The sequence below is a fragment of the Rana temporaria genome, chromosome 13 (assembly GCF_905171775.1).
Source record: "Rana temporaria chromosome 13, aRanTem1.1, whole genome shotgun sequence".
Lineage (NCBI taxonomy): Eukaryota > Metazoa > Chordata > Amphibia > Anura > Ranidae > Rana > Rana temporaria.
In genome coordinates, this window is record NC_053501.1 from 98,020,502 (window position 1) to 98,029,228 (window position 8,727).

Consider the following 8,727-nt stretch of genomic DNA (forward strand, 5'->3'; position numbering starts at 1 on the left):
ATTAATAGTAAAAAGGTGAAGTCTGAGCATGTAGGCCCCTTACAAAATAATCTAGAGTGGGTGACTGGGGACAAAGAGAAGGCAAATGTATTACATGTTTTCTTCAGCTCTGTGTATACAATGGAGCATGGGGGAGCTCATGTCCAAATTGGGGGTGGGAGTGACACAGCCCCAAATCCACAATGGCTCAAAAGTGATATGGTCCAGAAATATTTAGACAGAATAAAGGTGGATAAAGCACCTGGACCTGATGGCATCCATCCACGGATCCTAGGTGAGTTGAGCTCTGTCATTTCAAAGCCACTGTATCTAATATTTAGGGACTCATTAAAGACAGGAATAGTACCACTGGATTGGCGCAGGGCCAATGTGGTGCCCATATTTAAAAAGGGAACAAAGTCTTTACCAAGTAACTATAGACCTGTTAGTTTAACTTCTATAGTTGGGAAGATACTGGAACGTTTAATAAAAGACCACATGGATGAGTTCTTGCTGGAAAAAAACTATTTAAGCAGCAGACAACATGGATTCATGAAAGACAGAAGTTGTCAGACAAACCTGATTTCCTTTTATGAAGAGGTAAGTAAAACCCTGGACAGAGGCGTGGCTGTGGACGTGATATATTTGGATTTTGCAAAAGCGTTCGATACAGTTCCGCACACACGGCTCATGTGTAAGGTAAGGTCTACAGGATTGGATATATCAGTTTGTAAATGGATAGAAAACTGGCTGAAAGACAGAATTCAGAGAGTCGTGGTTAATGATTCTTACTCTGAATGGTCCAAGGTTATCAGTGGTGTACCCCAAGGTTCAGTGCTGGGACCCTTACTTTTCAATATATTTATAAATGATATTGGGTCTGAGATCAAAAGTAACATTTCTGTCTTTGCAGATGACACCAAGCTATGCAGTGGAAAAACGTCCTTGCAGGATGTCGCCAATTTACAAGCCGACCTCAATGCTCTGTCTAATTGGGCGACTAAGTGGCAGATGAGGTTTAATGTAGATAAATGTAAAGTTATGCACTTGGGGGCTAAGAATATGCATGCATCATACATACTAGGGGGAGTACAACTGGGGGGATCTGTAGTGGAGAAGGATCTGGGGGTCTTGGTAGATCATAAGCTCAATAATAACATGCAATGCCAAGCTGCGGTTTCCAAAGCGAGCAAAGTCCTTTCTTGTATTAAGAGAGGTATGGACTCCAGAGACAGAGATATAATTTTGCCCCTGTACAAATCATTAGTAAGACCTCATCTGGAATATGCAGTCCAGTTTTGGGCCCCAGTTCTCAAAAAGGATAGTCGGAGAACTGGAGAAAGTGCAGAGAAGGGCAACCAAACTGATAAGAGGCATGGAGGAGCTCAGCTATGAGGAAAGATTAGAAGAACTAAATGTATTCACTCTTGAGAAGAGGAGAATAAGGGGGGATATGATCAACATGTACAAATTTATAAGAGGTCCATACAGTGAACTTGGTGTTGAGTTATTCACTTTACAGTCAACACTGAGGACAAGGCGGCACTCTTTACTTCTAGAGGAAAGGAGATTTCACCTCCAAATACGGAAGGGTTTTTTCACAGTAAGAGCTGTGAAAATGTGGAACAGACTCCCTCCAGAGGTGGTTCTGGCCAGATCAGTAGATTGCTTTAAGAAAGGCCTGGATTCTTTCCTAAATGTACAGAATATAACTGAGTACTAAGATTTGTAGGTAAAGTTGATCCAGGGTAAATCCGATTGCCTCTCGGGGGATCAGGAAGGAATTTTTTCCCCTGCTGTAGCAAATTGGATCATGCTCTGCTGGGGTTTTTTGCCTTCCTCTGGATCAACTGTGGGTATGGAGTTGGGTGTATAAGATTTTACTGTGTTTTTTATTTTGTTTTTTTTATTTTTTGTGGTTGAACTGGATGGACTTGTGTCTTTTTTCAACCTGACTAACTATGTAACTATGTACAGGTAATGGCCCTCATTTGTTCGGATGTCTATAATTTTTTAAGTTTGTTTAGCCACTTCTTTCCAGTAATTGTCGGTGTAGCAACATCAATAAAGATGCTAGGTACAGCTTCCGGTATCAGTCTTCTTTGGGTTCCACGCATTGTAATTGATTGAGCATCAAAATGGGCAGAACACATTCGATAATTGTCTGAATCTGAGTCCTTTCTGATTATCGGTATATACTCCTCTACCATTCCTGGCTCCATCCCTGCATTTTTTAACCATAGTTTTTTGCGGTCATCATCCTTCGGAAAGGCAAAATAACTAAATTTAATTAAATTAAATATAAACAAAAAAAGCAGCGCCAGTGTTTATTTTTGTCCTTTGTGTTATCGCACGCCAGCTGCTGCCTGGGGGTCAGAGGGTGGGAGGGCACTAGCACGGTTTCTTGTTTTCAACTAAATTTAATTGCCTTTCTCATCTTTTCCGGTATTAGTTGTGCAATATTTTGCCATGCATCCAGGCATATCTACTGGATACATACCGTATTTATACCGTATTTATCGGCATATAATGCACACTTTTTTCCCCTGAATTTTCAGGGGGAAAATCACGGGTGCGCGTAATACGCCGATCCCTGCTGGAAGAGGAGCGAGCACCGCGGAATTATATATATATATATATATATATATATATATATTGTCTTTCACAGCACCCCCTCACTGCTCCGGAAACACTGCCATCATTGAAGAGGAGGAATGAGTGCCGCTGAATTACATAGCCACGATCTACTTTGTACCGGGCGCTCCGTCACTCCTGGCCCCGCATTGGGCAACTGTCTATCATAGACAGTTGCCCAATGCACTCGTTCTAAATGTGAAAATAAAGTGAAAAAGCTGCGACCAAAAAGTGTTATACCACACAAAACAGATACAAAAACAGAAAGCAGATCGCGCTAATATATATGACAAGCTATCTGCAAAACCTGTAAATCAAATTAAATGACAACATATGCAGTGAGCTGTGATAAATATGACTATACTTGGTGAAAAATATATATATAGTCCTTGGTGAAAAACATATAACTCATGAGGGAAAAAAAATTGTATATAGAAAATATTGATAAATAAGTCTTATGAATGAGCAAAAGTCCACCATGCAGAAGGTTCAAATTAAAGATGTCCCCAGTGCAGAATAAATGAAACATCCCAGGAAAGGTGATGAGAAAGGCACTTCCACCAAAGACAAACACTGCCTCTTACCGAATGTTATTGGTCTCTGTTTAAGGAGACCAGATACAGCATGTAATGATGTGATTCAAACAGGTGTTCCCACAGGTTTGTCCAACTCAGAGCTCTCAGAATCGATCAATCATCTCAGCCAACCAAGGGTAAGTATATGCAAATAGAAGAGGGACTCACATAGTGTAAAATCCTTGCGATTTATTAGAAGTAAAAAAGGTATGCACTTACATCATGTTAGAACAGTCAAGGCATCCAATAGACAAACAAGCCGGGCAGCTCTAAAAACAAACGCCCGTATCTTCCGGGTTCAAGCGATATGCGTGGTGACGTCAGAATGTCGCCTGACGTCACCGCACATATCGCTTGAACCCGGAAGTTCGCGTTATACGCCGATAAATACGGTAATAATCAACAGTTAATAAATATAAATCAATTATTTTTGTATAATCACAAGAAATAATATATATACATATATATATATATATATATATATATATATATATATATATATATATATATATATATATATATATATATATATATATATATATATATATGACTATACACATACACACACACAATAATTATATAATATATATATATATATGTATATATATATATATACAGTATATATATATATATATATATATATATAAAAGAAAAAAACGAATAAAAGACTAAAATTTAAATAAGATCCAAAAAAAATTACAACAAATACATAACATTGAATATAAATTATTTTTATTTATTATAAAAAAATATAATACACAAATTAACATTTTTGAATTTTGTATTAATTTGTCAAAAAATATATTTTTAAAAAACAATAACTTAAAAAAAAAATTGATAGAGAGAGAGAGAGACACACAGAGAGAGAAAGAGAGAGAGAGAGAGACACACACACAGAGAGAACAAGAGAGAGACACACAGAGAGAGAACGAGAGAGAGACGCACAGAGAGAGAACAAGAGAGAGAGAGCGAGAGAGAGAGAGAGAGAGAGAACGAGAGAGAGCGAGAGAGAGAGAGAACGAGAGAGAGCGAGAGAGAGAGCGAGAGAGAGAGAACGAGAGAGAGCGATAACGAGAGAGAGAACGAGAGAGAGCAAGAACGAGAGAGTGAGAGAGAGAGCGAGAACGAGAGAGAGAGCGAGAACGAGAGAGAGAGCGGGAACGAGAGAGAACGAGAGAGAGACAGAGAGAGAACGAGAGAGATACGCAGAGGGAGAGACACACAGAGAGAGAAACACACAGAGAGAGATGCAGAGAGAGAGACAGAGAGAGAGACAGAAAGAGAAAGACAGAAATAGAAAGAGACAGAGAGACCGATAGAGGAGAAGAAAGAGACAGAGAGGGGGAGAAAGACAACGAGAGAGACAACGAGAGAACGAGAGATAACAAACAAATGATTAATAAAATCAATTATTTAATACATACCATTCTTTACTCCTAATTATACAAATAAAAATATGCTTGTTTTTGATTGCATCAAAAACGGTTGTCGAAAGAAAGAGAGAGAGACAGAGGGAGAAAGAAAGAGAGAGAGACAGAGAGAGAGAGACAGAGAGAGAAAGAGAGAGAGAGAGACAGAGAGGGGAGACAGAGAGGGGGAGAAAGAGACAGAGAGGGGGAGAAGAGACAGAGAGGGGGAGAAAGACAACGAGAGAGAGAGAATGAGCGAGAGCGAGAGAACGAGAGAGAAAGAGAACAAGAGAGAGAACGAGAGAGAGACAGAGAGAGAACGAGACAGAGAGAGAAAGAGAAAGACAGAAATAGAAAGAGACAGAGAGACAGAAATAGAAAGAGACAGAGAGACAGACAGAGAGAGGGGGAGAAAGAGACAGAGAGGGGGAGAAAGACAACGAGAGAGACAACGAGAGAACGAGAGATAACAAACAAATAATTAATAAAAAAAAATGTAATACATACCATTCTTTACTCCTAATTATACAAATTAAAATATGCTTGTTTTTGATTTAATCAAAAAAGGTTGTCGGGAGAAAGAAAGAGAAAGAGACAGAGAGGGGGACAAAGAGACGGAGAGGGGGAGAAAGACAATGAGAGAGACAACGAGAGAACGAGAGATAACAAACAAAATTATTTAATACATACCATTCTTTACTCCTAATTATATACAAATAAAAATATGCTTGTTTTTGATTAAATCAAAAACGGTTGTCGAGAGAAAAAGAGAGAGAGAGGAAGAAAGAGAGAGAGACACAGACAGAGAGAGAGAGAGAGAGAGAAAGAAAGAGAGAGAGACAGAGAGAGAGACAGAGACAGACAGAGAGAGAGACAGAGTGAGAGAGACAGAGAGAGAGAGGGGGAGACAGAGAGGGGGAGAAAGACACGGAGAGGGGGAGAAAGACAACGAGAGAGATAACGAGAGAACGAGAGAACGAGAGATAACAAACAAAATTATTTATTACATACCATTATTTACTCCTAATTATACAAATAAAAATATGCTTGTTTTTTATTAAATCAAAAAACGGTTGTGGAGAGAAAAAGAGAGAGGGAGAAAGAAAGAAAGAGAGAGAAAAAAAAAAGAGAGAGAGAGAGAGAGAGACAGAGAGAGACACAGAGAGGGGGAGACAGAGAGGGGGAGAAAGAGACGGAGAGGGGGAGAAAGAGACAGAGAGAGGGAGAAAGAGAACGAGAGATAACAAACAAAATCATTTAATACATACCATTCTTAACTCCTAATTATACAAATAAAAATATGCTTGTTTTTGATTAAATCAAAAAACGGTTGTTGAGAGAAAAAGAGAGAGGGAGAAAGAAAGAAAGAAAGAGAGAGAAAAAAAAAGAGAGAGAGAGAGAGAAAGAGAGAGAGAGACACACAGACAGAGAGAGAGAGAGAGAGACACAGAGAAAGAGATATAGAGACAGACAGAGAGAGAGAGAGAGAGACAGAGAGAGAGAGACACAGAGAGACAGAGACAGAGAGGGGGAGAAATAGACAGAGAGGGGGAGAAATAGACAGAGAGAGGGAGAAAGACAACGAGAGAACGAAAGATAACAAATACAATTATTTAATACATACCATTCTTTACTCCTAATTATACAAATAAAAATATGCTTGTTTTTGATTAAATCAAAAACGGTTGTCAAGAGAAAAAGAGAGAGAGAGAGACAGAGGGAGAAAGAAAGAGAGAGATAGACACAGACAGAGAGAGACACAGACAGAGAGAGAGAAAGAGAGAGAAAGAGAGAGACAGCGACAGAGAGAGACAGAGAAAGACAGAGAGGGGGAGAAAGAGACAGGGAGAGGGAGAAAGAGACAGGGAGAGGGAGAAAGAGACAGGGAGAGGGAGAAATAGACAGAGAGAGGGAGAAAGAGAGAGGGAGAAAGAGACAGAGAGAGGGAGAAAGAGACAAAGGGAGAAAGACAGAGACAGAGGGAGAAAGACAGAGAGAGGGAAAAAGACAGAGAGAGAGAGACACACACAGAGAAAGACAAAGGGAGAGAGGGGGAGAAAGAGACAGAGAGCGGGAGAAAGAGACAGAGAGTGGGAGAAAAAGACAGAGAGTGGGAATAAGACAAGGAAACTTTTTTTAAGGTAGGAGTAAAAAACGTCACATGATAAATGGGTGGATATAGCGTTATCAACAGAAAATAAATAAATCAAACATTTATAACATAAACAGTCGAAATATTAGGTTTTTGCATGGCTTTGAAAAAATCAAATCCATTTGTCTTTGATATCTATGAAAAAAAAAAAACATAATTGCATTAATTCTTATTTGTAAATTATTAAAAATAATGAATATTATGTTAGTAAAAAAAATAATATCACAAAACAACACACACGCACACACGCACACACACGCACACACGCACACACACACACACACACACACACACACACACTATTATATAAATATACACACATAAGCACAGTAATATAATAACATATTCATTTAAAAAAAAAAAGAAGAAAATACCTGAATCGAAGGTGTAGGAAAGAGATAGATGATAAAATCGAATTGATGGTTTGGAGCTTTGTAGTTTTACAGTGCTAGAATCTAGAAATAAAAATCGAAAAAAAAAAAAAATTAGAAATAACATTTTATATTATATTATATAATGAATTGCAAGTGTAGCTATTTCTTAATTAATAACGAAAACAATACAGGTAAGATATCAAAAATCAGTAACACACACACACCCCCAAAAAAAATATAGAAAAACAAAATTAAAAAAAATAAGTCAATTTAGTTATAGGCATTATCGAAACTTAAAAAAAAAAAAAAAAAGATATATATACCTAAAAAATCAAACACGCACGCACAAACGTACATTTAAAAAAATATATGTTTTATCCACACTTACCTGAATATAAATAATGTGATTACACCAGTTTTAGAGTTTTCGGAAGAAAAGGTCTTTATTCAATCTGTGAAAACATTATAAATTAATAAGTAAATATATATTAAAGGTGAAAGTATTAGACACATTATACTTTATTAAAATATTGCTAAAATAAATATTAACCTTAAAAAAAAGAAAACAATTAAATAATCACAAAAAAAATCATATATTTTAAAATCGAATAAATATTTTATAAAAATTGATAACAAATTAATAATCGGTACATACATATCTAACTGTGCACGAATACTGTTTTAAAATTTTTTGACACTAAAAAAAAATTGATATATATATATATATATATATATATATATATATATATATATATATATATATATATATATATATATAAAAGATAAATGACATGTATGTTGTATGATTAGAAAGACCATTTAAAAAAAAAAAAAAATTAAATGAAATTAAATAATTTTTTTGTACATGTAATATTATGTGGTTTGCATGCATCAGTATATTACATGTAATTAAATGTAAAATTACATTATTTTAAATATAGAAAATACATTTACTAAAAATATTCGGTGAGCACTTGGACACACAGCCACTTCTCTGGTATGTATGCAAGTCCAGGGGGATAAAGGAGGAGTTTTCCAAAGGCATACGTGTTATAGATGAAGGAATACATTCAGGTTAATCATTTCTTATTAGGTAGTACGTGTTTCTAAGTTCAGTTAATATATGGATGTAAACTAAAACATATGTTTTATAAATATATGCTTTCTTGCTTTCTGTGTTTACACAAGTGTTGTAGAACTTAATTTATCTTAAACAAACATGGAGCCAAGGCAAAACTCCATACATAAATAAGTAGGTGAAAGGTGTCTACAAATAACAACTTAAACGTATAGTATGTATAGGTTTTTAAACCTTTTCTTTAAACTATGACATAGTGTCCTGAACATAAAATGAAGGTTGTCATGTTCATTACAATAAGCACCTGAATGACTGCAACTTAAAGGGATATATGATGTAATACTGACATATAATCACACAAATAGGTTGGACTTAATGGACTTGTGTCTTTTTTCAACCTCACATACTATGTAACTGTGTTTATTTATTTTTTTATGGGAAGAAATATATATATATATATATATATATATATATATATATATATATATATATATATATATATATATATATATATATATATATATAT

General features: G+C 35.9%; 1 long non-coding RNA gene across 1 annotated transcript; it reads right to left on the minus strand.

Moving 5' to 3' along the window:
• Positions 1–6,631: 6,631 nt before the first annotated feature.
• On the minus strand, positions 6,632–8,160 carry LOC120920729. Its single transcript, XR_005744766.1, has 4 exons — positions 8,078–8,160; positions 7,512–7,575; positions 7,124–7,204; positions 6,632–6,884 (listed from the first exon to the last, which is right to left on the minus strand). It is a non-coding gene; the product is annotated as an uncharacterized LOC120920729 (long non-coding RNA).
• Positions 8,161–8,727: the final 567 nt, after the last annotated feature.